This window comes from Acomys russatus, chromosome 27, assembly GCF_903995435.1.
Source record: "Acomys russatus chromosome 27, mAcoRus1.1, whole genome shotgun sequence".
Lineage (NCBI taxonomy): Eukaryota > Metazoa > Chordata > Mammalia > Rodentia > Muridae > Acomys > Acomys russatus.
Window position 1 is genome coordinate 55135315 of NC_067163.1, and position 8744 is coordinate 55144058.

Here is an 8744-nt window from a genome sequence, read left to right on the forward strand (position 1 = left end):
TACAGCTTGCTTCTTGGGTCCATTTGCTTGGAATACCAGCCCTTTACTTTAAAGTAGTGTTTATATTTATAGCTGAGTTGTATTTCTTGTATGTAGCAGAATGATGGGTTCTGTTTTCACATCCATTCTGTTAGCTTCTGCCTTTTTATTAGTTACTTGAGGCAATAGATATTGAGAGATATTAATGGTCAGTAGTTGTTCCTGTTTTTTTGTTTGTTTGTTTGTTTACTTTCTGTGGTGGTAGAGTATGTGAGTGTTTTCTTCCTTTTAGTTTTGCAGATACGGGGTTATTTACTTCCTGTGTTTTCCTAGGTGTAGGTAGCCTCCTTTATTTGGAGTTTTTCCTTCTAGTATCTTCTATAGGGCCGTATTTGCGCCTAGGTACTGTTTAAACATGGTTTTGTGATGGAGTGTCTTGTTTTGCTCCATCTATAGTGATTGAAAGTTTTTCTGGGTATAGTAGTTTGGGTTGGCATCTGTGGTCTCCTAATGTCTGCATGATATCTGTTCAGGCCCAGCTGGCTGTCCTAGTCTCTGTTGAGAAGTCAAGTGTAATTCTCATAGGTTTGCCTTTATATGTCACTTGGCATTTTTCTCTTGCAGCTTTTAATATTCTTTCTTTGCTCTGTACATTTAGTATTTTGATTGTCATGTGGTGGGAGGATTTTCTTTTCCGGTCCAATCTATTTGGATTTCTGGAGGCTTCTTGTGTGTTTATGGGTATTTTTTTCTATAGGTTGGGAAAAATTTCTTCTATGATTTTTGTTGGAAATGTTTTCTGAGCCATGAAGCTTGGAGTCTTCTCCTTCTTTTATTCCTATTATTCTTAGGTTTGGTCTTTTTATAGTGTCCCAGATTTCTTGGATGTTTTGTGTCAGGAACTTTTTAGTTTTAACATTTTCTTTGACAGATGTATCTATATTGTCAACTGTATCTTCTACACTTGAGACTCTCTTCCATGTCTTACATTCTGTTGGTTTTGCTTGTGTCTGCCATTTTTGTTCCCTTCTCTAGGTTTTCCAACTCAGGAGTGCCTCAGATGGTGTTTTATTTGTTGCTTCTAACCCCCCTTTTAAGTCTTGAATAGTTTTATTCTGAACTGAATAACTGAATTAAAACCGAACAACTCCCTACTCATTTTCCTGTAATTCCTTATAGGATTTATTCAATTTCTTCATCTGTTTGAAGGTATACGCCTGTATTTCTTTAAGAGATTTATTTTCCTTCTTCCAGGATGCCACCATTTTTATCACTTCAGATTTTAAATCTTCTTCTTCTTGTGCTTCATGGGTGTTAGTATCTCTAGGGATTGCAGTGGTAGAACCACTGATTTCTGGTCATGTCCTAAACCTGAGTTTTGTTACTTGTGTTCTTGCACTGGCCACTAGCAATCTGGTTGCCTCTGATGTTTGCAGGCCTGAAGATTCCACCTATGGAGTCTCTCTCTGTGTCCCAGGTGGGCCAGGCAGGTTGGGAGCAGACAAAGAGAGTTTCGTGTATCAACAGATACAAGAAGATCAAAATAACCCCTTGCATCTTATCAGACCACTATGGATTAAAGCTGGAACTCAACAACCACAGAAACAACCGAAATCCTACAAACTCATGAAAACTGAACTCCCTACTCAGTGACCTCTGGGTCAGGGATGAAATACAAAAGAAATTAAAGACTTTCTAGAATACAATGAACTCAGGGCTGAAATCAATTAAGTAGAAACAAAGAGAACAATTCAAAGAATCAGTGAAACCCAGAGCTGGTTCCTTGAGGAAATCAACAAGACAGACAAACCCTTAGCCAAACTAATTAAAAGGCAGGGGGAGAGTACTTGAGTCAACAAAATCAGAAATGAAATGGGAGACATAATGACAGATGCCAAGGAAATCCAAATAATTTGGTTGTACTTCAAAAGCCTATATGCCACAACATTTGAAAATCTAAATGAAATGGTCAATTTTCTTAATAGCTTCCAATTACCAAAATTGAAACAAGATCAGGTAAACAAATTAAATAGTCTTATATCTCCTAAGGAAATAGAAACAGTCATCAAAAGTCTTCCAACCATAAATAAGTAAGTAAGTAAGTAAATAAATAAATAAATAAAGCACAGGACCAGATGAATTTAGTGCAGGATTCTACCAGACCTTTGAAGAAGAGGTAATACCAAATCTCTTCTAACTATTCCACAAAATAGAAATGGAAGAAACATACCAAACTCATTCTATGAGGCCACAGTCACCCTGATACCTAAGCCACACAAAGACCCAAGAGAGAAAGAGAATTTCAGTTCAATTTCCCTTATGAACATCGATACAGAAATGCTCAATAAAATATTCATAAACTGAATCAAAGAACACATCAAAAATATAATTTACCATGACCAAGCAGGCTTCATTCTAGGCATGCAGGAGTGGTTCAATATAATACATGAAAATTCATCAATTTAATCCATCATATAAACAAACTGAAAGAAAAATTCCACATGATCATTTCCTTAAATGCTGAAAAAGCATTTGACAAAATCCAACATCCATTTATATTAAAAGTCTTGGAGAAATCATGGATACAAGGCATGTACCGAAACATAGTAAAGGCAATATACAACAAGCCTTTAGCCAACTTCAAACTAAATAGAGAGAAACTTAAATCAATCCCACTGAAATTAGGGACATGACAAGGCTGTCCACTCTCTCTGTATCTCTTCAAGATAGTATTTGACGTCCTAGCTAGAGCAATAAGACAACTAAAGGAGATCAAATGGATACAAATTGGAAAGGAAGAAGTCAAAGTATCACTACTTGTAGGTGATATGATAGTATACATAAGTGAGCCCAAAAACTCTACCAGGGAACTCCCACAGCTGATAAACACCTTCAGCAAAGTGGCTGGATAAAAAAAATAAACTTAAAAAATCAGTAGCTCTCCTTTATACAAAAGGTAAACAGACTGAGAAAGAAATTAGGGAAACAACACCCTTCTCAATAGCCACAAAAAACAAAGTATCTTGGTGTAACCCTAATCAAGCATATAAAGGACTTGTATTAAAAAAAAAAAACTATAAGCCTCTAAAGAAAGAAACTGAAGAAGATATCAGAAGATGGAAAGATCTCCCATGCTCATGGATCAGTAGGATTAGCATAGTAAAATAACCGTCTTACTAAAATCAATCTACAGCTTCAATGCAATATTCATCAAAATGCCAACATAATTCTTTATAGCCCTTGAAAGAACAATTCTCGACTTCATGGAAAAACCAAATAGTTAAGACAATTTTATATAATAAAAGATCTGGAGGTATCTACATCCCTGATCTCAAGCTGTAGAGCAACAGCACGGTACTAGCATAGAAACAGACCAGTGGATCAATGGAATCTAATCAAAGGCCCAGGAATAAACCCACACACCTATGGACACTTGAATTTTGACAAAGAAACCAAATCTATACAATGGAAAAAAAGGATAGCATCTTCAACAAATGGTATTGGTCTAACTGAATGTCTATGTGTAGAAAAATACAAATGGACCCTTATTTATCATCATGCACAAAACTGAAGTCCAAGTGGATTAAAGACTTCAACACAAAACCAGACACACTAAATCTGTTAGAAGAAAAGGTGGGAAAGAGCCTTGAACTCATTGGCACAGGAGACAACTTCCTGTATTCTGGACTATTCAAGATGAAATTATATTCAATAAAACTTTGGTAAAAACGTTAAAAAAGAGAGAGAGAGAAAGAAATCTTATCAGAGGGATAAAAGGACTGAACTATGGTGTGTCCATTCAAACAATGATTAGAAAAAGGAAAAAAAAAAACTGTCAATAAAAACACAGCTTTGAATGAAAGGCAAGTTCCCCATAGAAGGAAGAGGGCAGGAAGGCGAGGGCCAGGAACTCGCCAGGGCTCTGAGAGAACATGGCCATGTATTCTAAGACCAGCATCCCTAATTTCCAAAACACCTTCCACTAGGCCAGAGTCCACCTACATGTCCCATACAGGAGACATTCACCCCAGAGCTTTAACTGAATGAAGACGGTAAAAATCAAAAACAAAATCTGCAGCAGGATGGGGTGGCTCGTGCTGTGATGGCAACACTTGGGAAGCTGAAGCAGGAGGATTGGTGTGAATTTTAGTTCAATCTGTGCTACACAGTGGTGAGTTTTAGGATAGCTTCGGCTATGCTGTGAGACCTTTGTCTTTTGTCTTCTTTTCTTTTCGGTTCTATAATTCCACGGTGAGACAAGGTTTGGACAAACATTCCTGTTTCAGTTCCTGTTACTGAGCAGTAGTCAGTATAAATCCAGAAACACAGCAGCAAAGACTGTGTGGCTGAACCTGGAGCATCTGAGGGCGCATATCAAGGTGGGAGTGGCCCTGCAGCCTCAGGAAGACCTACCCCATAACTTCTGGGCGTGGTCTGTGTGGCAGCCATTCTCAGTGGTACACTGATGTCTGTGGCTCTGCTTTCCTGAAGACTCGAGACTATCAGGGCCACTGCCCAGGCTTTAGTTGACATCCCTGTGAAGAGCCATTCTGCCCCTGAAGCAGACCTCTTCCAGGCCCAGGACGCTCACTCTCTGTTGAAATCTGAGCGCGAGCCACTATGACCCTGTAACTCTTGCACGAAGTCGGCCTGCAGAATCAGCACACAGAGATGCCAAAGCTTATGCATCACACCCTTTGGAGCAGTAACGTCGGCGGCGGCCACCCTGGAGCAGCCAAGGCTGCTGGACAAGAGGAAGCAGAATGCCAGGCGAGCCAGGCAGGGAGCCCATGGACAGCACGCAGAGTGAGCGGCCCCTGAAACACTTGGGTCTCCTATGGGCAAGCCAGCCTCCTCACAAATTCCTGAGGTGACAGACAGACATCTGCGCATCCTTCTTTTCCATTTTTCTTGTGTTCAGGATTTGGCTTTCCTTCTCTGGCTTAATTTTTTTTTTTTTTTTTTTTTTAAGGTTTTATGTCTCTTTGTGACAGCCCTGGCTGTCCTAGACTCGCTTTGTAGACCAGGCTGGCTTTGAACTCACAGAGATCCACCTGTCTCTGCTGGAATTAAAGGTGTGCCACCATACCTAGCTTGGCCTAATCTCTCTCTCTCTCTCTCTCTCTCTCTCTCTCTCTCTCTCTCTCTCTCTCTCTCTCTCTCTCTTTTAGACAGTGTTTCTCTGTGTAGCCTTGGCTGTCCTAGACTCGCTTTGTAGACCAGGCTAGCCTCGAACTCACATTGATCCATCTGCCTCTGCCTCCCAAGTGCTGGGATTAAAGGCGTGCGCCACCACGTCCGTCCGACTTGGCCTAATCTCTTTAGCAAACAATTACTGACCAGACTCTTTTCTCCTCATCATGTTTGTTTTGTGTCTTTTCTGGATAGGCTGTGATTTTTCTAAACATTTTGGCTATGTTCTTTTAAATTTTCCCTCTGCCTCATGACATTGTTCCCAAATCCTATTGGACACAGTGAAAAGTAACCAAGCGGCCATCTGAAAGCTTTAATGGCTAGAGGTTTCCAGCACTCTTCCATTTTGTCTTTCATGAGCATATGCAAAATTCAGTTATATTCTATGTTGCTTTATTTAAGATAAATAAATATTTGTTTATAAATTAATTCATAATAAATCACCCTATATGGTGATTTCCCACCTTCCATTTCAATTCCTAGTCTTGTTCTTTGAGGTCCCATCAGAAGCACCTGTAACACTTCATGTGCAGCTATTTAAGCTCTTTAAAGTCCAAGCCTCAAATTCTCACTGTGCCCACTGGCTTCCTAGTTATAATGCTACGTCCACATTTTAGGACATTGTTAGACCAAACAAGTCAATATTAATGTACACTTTCTGGTTCAGTCAATTTCCTATAGCTACAACAAATAAAAGAGAGGTTTTATTTGGCTCATGGTATTAGAAAGTGAAGGGCTAGATCAGGCGTTTTTATCTCTGAGGTCTTTGGTAAAGCACTTACAGAAGAAAACATCACAGTGAGCGTAGTGTGTGTTGAAGAAGACATGCTGTCATGAGGTTCACCATATTAACCTCTGCCAAAGGCTGTCATGGTCATAACCTGACCACCTTCCACCATCTTGTCAAAGTTTCTGCCACCTCAAGGAAGGCCAAGTTCCCAGCACAGAACCCTCAGGGAATCACCACCTGTGAGGCCGAGGCCAAGGCGCACCGAGGAATGGAAAGAGTGCAGGAGGAGTCAGGGGACCTGAACAAGGGCCACAGAACACTGGAGTCAACACAACCTTCCCAGTTCTGCACACGCCACGCTATGCACAGCTGTACGAGATCTGTGCAAGACCGGGCCCATTCAACACTCCACCAGGGGTGGAGAGGCGCTTCCAGGGGAACTGTTAGCAGTTAGCGGTTGTAGAAAGACATTTTCTTCTGTGGCTTCCTACCCATACTTGTGCAAGCAGCTCCAACTAAACCCAGTTAAAAAGAAAGTCATGAAAGTAGGAGGGGAGAAAGTCAAGAAGAAAGGGTAACTGTAGATGGATGAGATGGCTCAACATACAAAGCGACCTGCTGATGACGGGCTGACCGATGTCGATCCCGAGGGCCAGATAGTGGAAGAAGAAAACAGATACTCTACACTGCTCCCTACGTCCTCATTTTCCTGTCTCTTCTGGTGAGAGTTGGGCAAATCCTGTTCTGTAAAATCTTTCTTTTATTAATCACTTTGTCTGCCTTTCAATTAGACATCACGTTCGAACGTGGATTCTTCATTTTACCAACTACCTTCAACTTCGTTGTGTGGGATTAAAGGTGTGTACTGAGCGCATGTCTGTATCCCAGCCAGAGTAGCCATGTTTCTAGGTTAAAATCCTTCTACACATCCCCCCTTTCTGTTTAAGCTAAAAAATTGTACATAATTTAACCATTTCAACAGAAACAATTATCGATCTCATAAACTTAACAGCCCGAATGTCCTTATGAAGATCCGTTGATGCGATGATCCTTCCAAACTGCAGTCCTGATCATCTGTCTTCAGCGAATGTCCATGTCAGCATCAAGGTTCTCAATCTCCAATGTTCCATGTACAACTGCTATGGTGGTTTGAATAAAAATACCTCCAGTAGGCTCACAGGGAGTGGCGCTATCGGGAGGCATGGCCTTGTTGGAATAGGTGTGATCTTATTGAAGGAAGTGTCTCACTTGGGGGGCATGCTTTGGATTTCAGGTAATCCAAGCCATGCCCAGTGTCACTCTGTTATCCTAAAGCCTTCAGATCTAGATAGAGAACTCTCAGCTACTCTTCCCCACCATGTCTTCCTCCACGACATGATGACAACAGAACAAAACCTCTCTGGACTGTAAGTCATCCCCCAATTACATGGTTTCCCTTACAAGAGTTGGCATGCTCGTGGTGTCTCTTCACAGCAACTAAGACAGTGGCCCACTTCCTCCAGTGAAATTCCCTTTCCTAAACATTCTACAATCTTCCAAAAACAGCACTACTATTTGGGGGCCAAATGTTCAAATGCCTGCGCTTATAGTTACATTTCGCATTCAGACCACAATTTACCTCTTCCATCAGTTTTGACAACCAATTATGCCCGGACTCAAATATCACTTGAGTACCCAATCCTTTTTCAGTAGAAACTAGAAGGCATTATGTATGTTTTAAAAAATATATTTATTTATTTATTATGTATACAATGTTCTGCCTGCATGTGCACCTGCAGGCCAGAAGAGGGCATCAGATCACATTATAGATGGTTGTGAGCCATCATGCAGTTGCTGGGAACTGAACTCAGGATCTTTGGATGAGGAGTCGGTGCCTTTAACCTTTGATCCATCTCTCCAGCCCATATATGTATGTTTTAATAAGTGGCAGCAAGTGGTTTTTTTGTTTGTTTGTTGTTTTTCGAGACAGGTTTTCTCTGTGTTATTTTGGCTGTCCTGAATTCGATTTGTAGACCAGGCCGGCCTCTAACTCACAGTGATCGGCCTGCCTCTGTCTCCCAAGTGCTGGGATTAAAGGTGTGTGCCACCACCACTTCTGGCAGTAAGTGGTTTTAATAGCAAATATCTAACTAGCCAGCTCCCTGCAAGGGCCAAAAGCCCTTTATTTGCAATGCTTGTTGATTTGCGTGGTATAAATACTCCCTTGGTGGCTGCTAATACCGTTAACCTGGCTTGCAAAATGACCGTGAAGTAAACAGCCAACTTTCACTAGCCAGTATCAGCCAGATCCAGCACATTGCATGTAAAGGCATAGAGTGCTGAGAAGACGGTCTATTCTAGAACATCTGCAGCTACTCATGTCAACATGACCCATGGAGCCAGGGCCCAAAACTCCAAATTCCATGATCTCCATTCATTTTAGACCTTGCCTCCTGGTCTCAGGATTCCCCATGAAGTTCTAACCAAAGTTTGCCTTTGGATTTTTTTTTCTTCAGAGAAGCTTCTGGAACCCAAGTCTGAAATGGAAAAGGCTCCTTCATTTCAGCAGAACTGAGCTCACGCTGCCTACTTTTTTCCTGGCCAGTGAAGCCAACAAACTGGGTTCAAGGCCTCTAGAGAAAAGCCTTAATCATGTGGGCTGAAGGTCCTGGCAACTTCCGCCCCTCTTACATTGGTATTGAGTAATAAGTCAACTGGCTTGAACTTCTGTAGCACGACATGGTCCAATGAAGAGGTCTAGGGGAGAGTGTGTGGGCGGCTTGGGATGGCCGCATGGAAGTCTGGACATGGGTCAGTCCTATCTCAGTGTTTATGAAGAGAAATGTGGCGATAGACAAGCAGA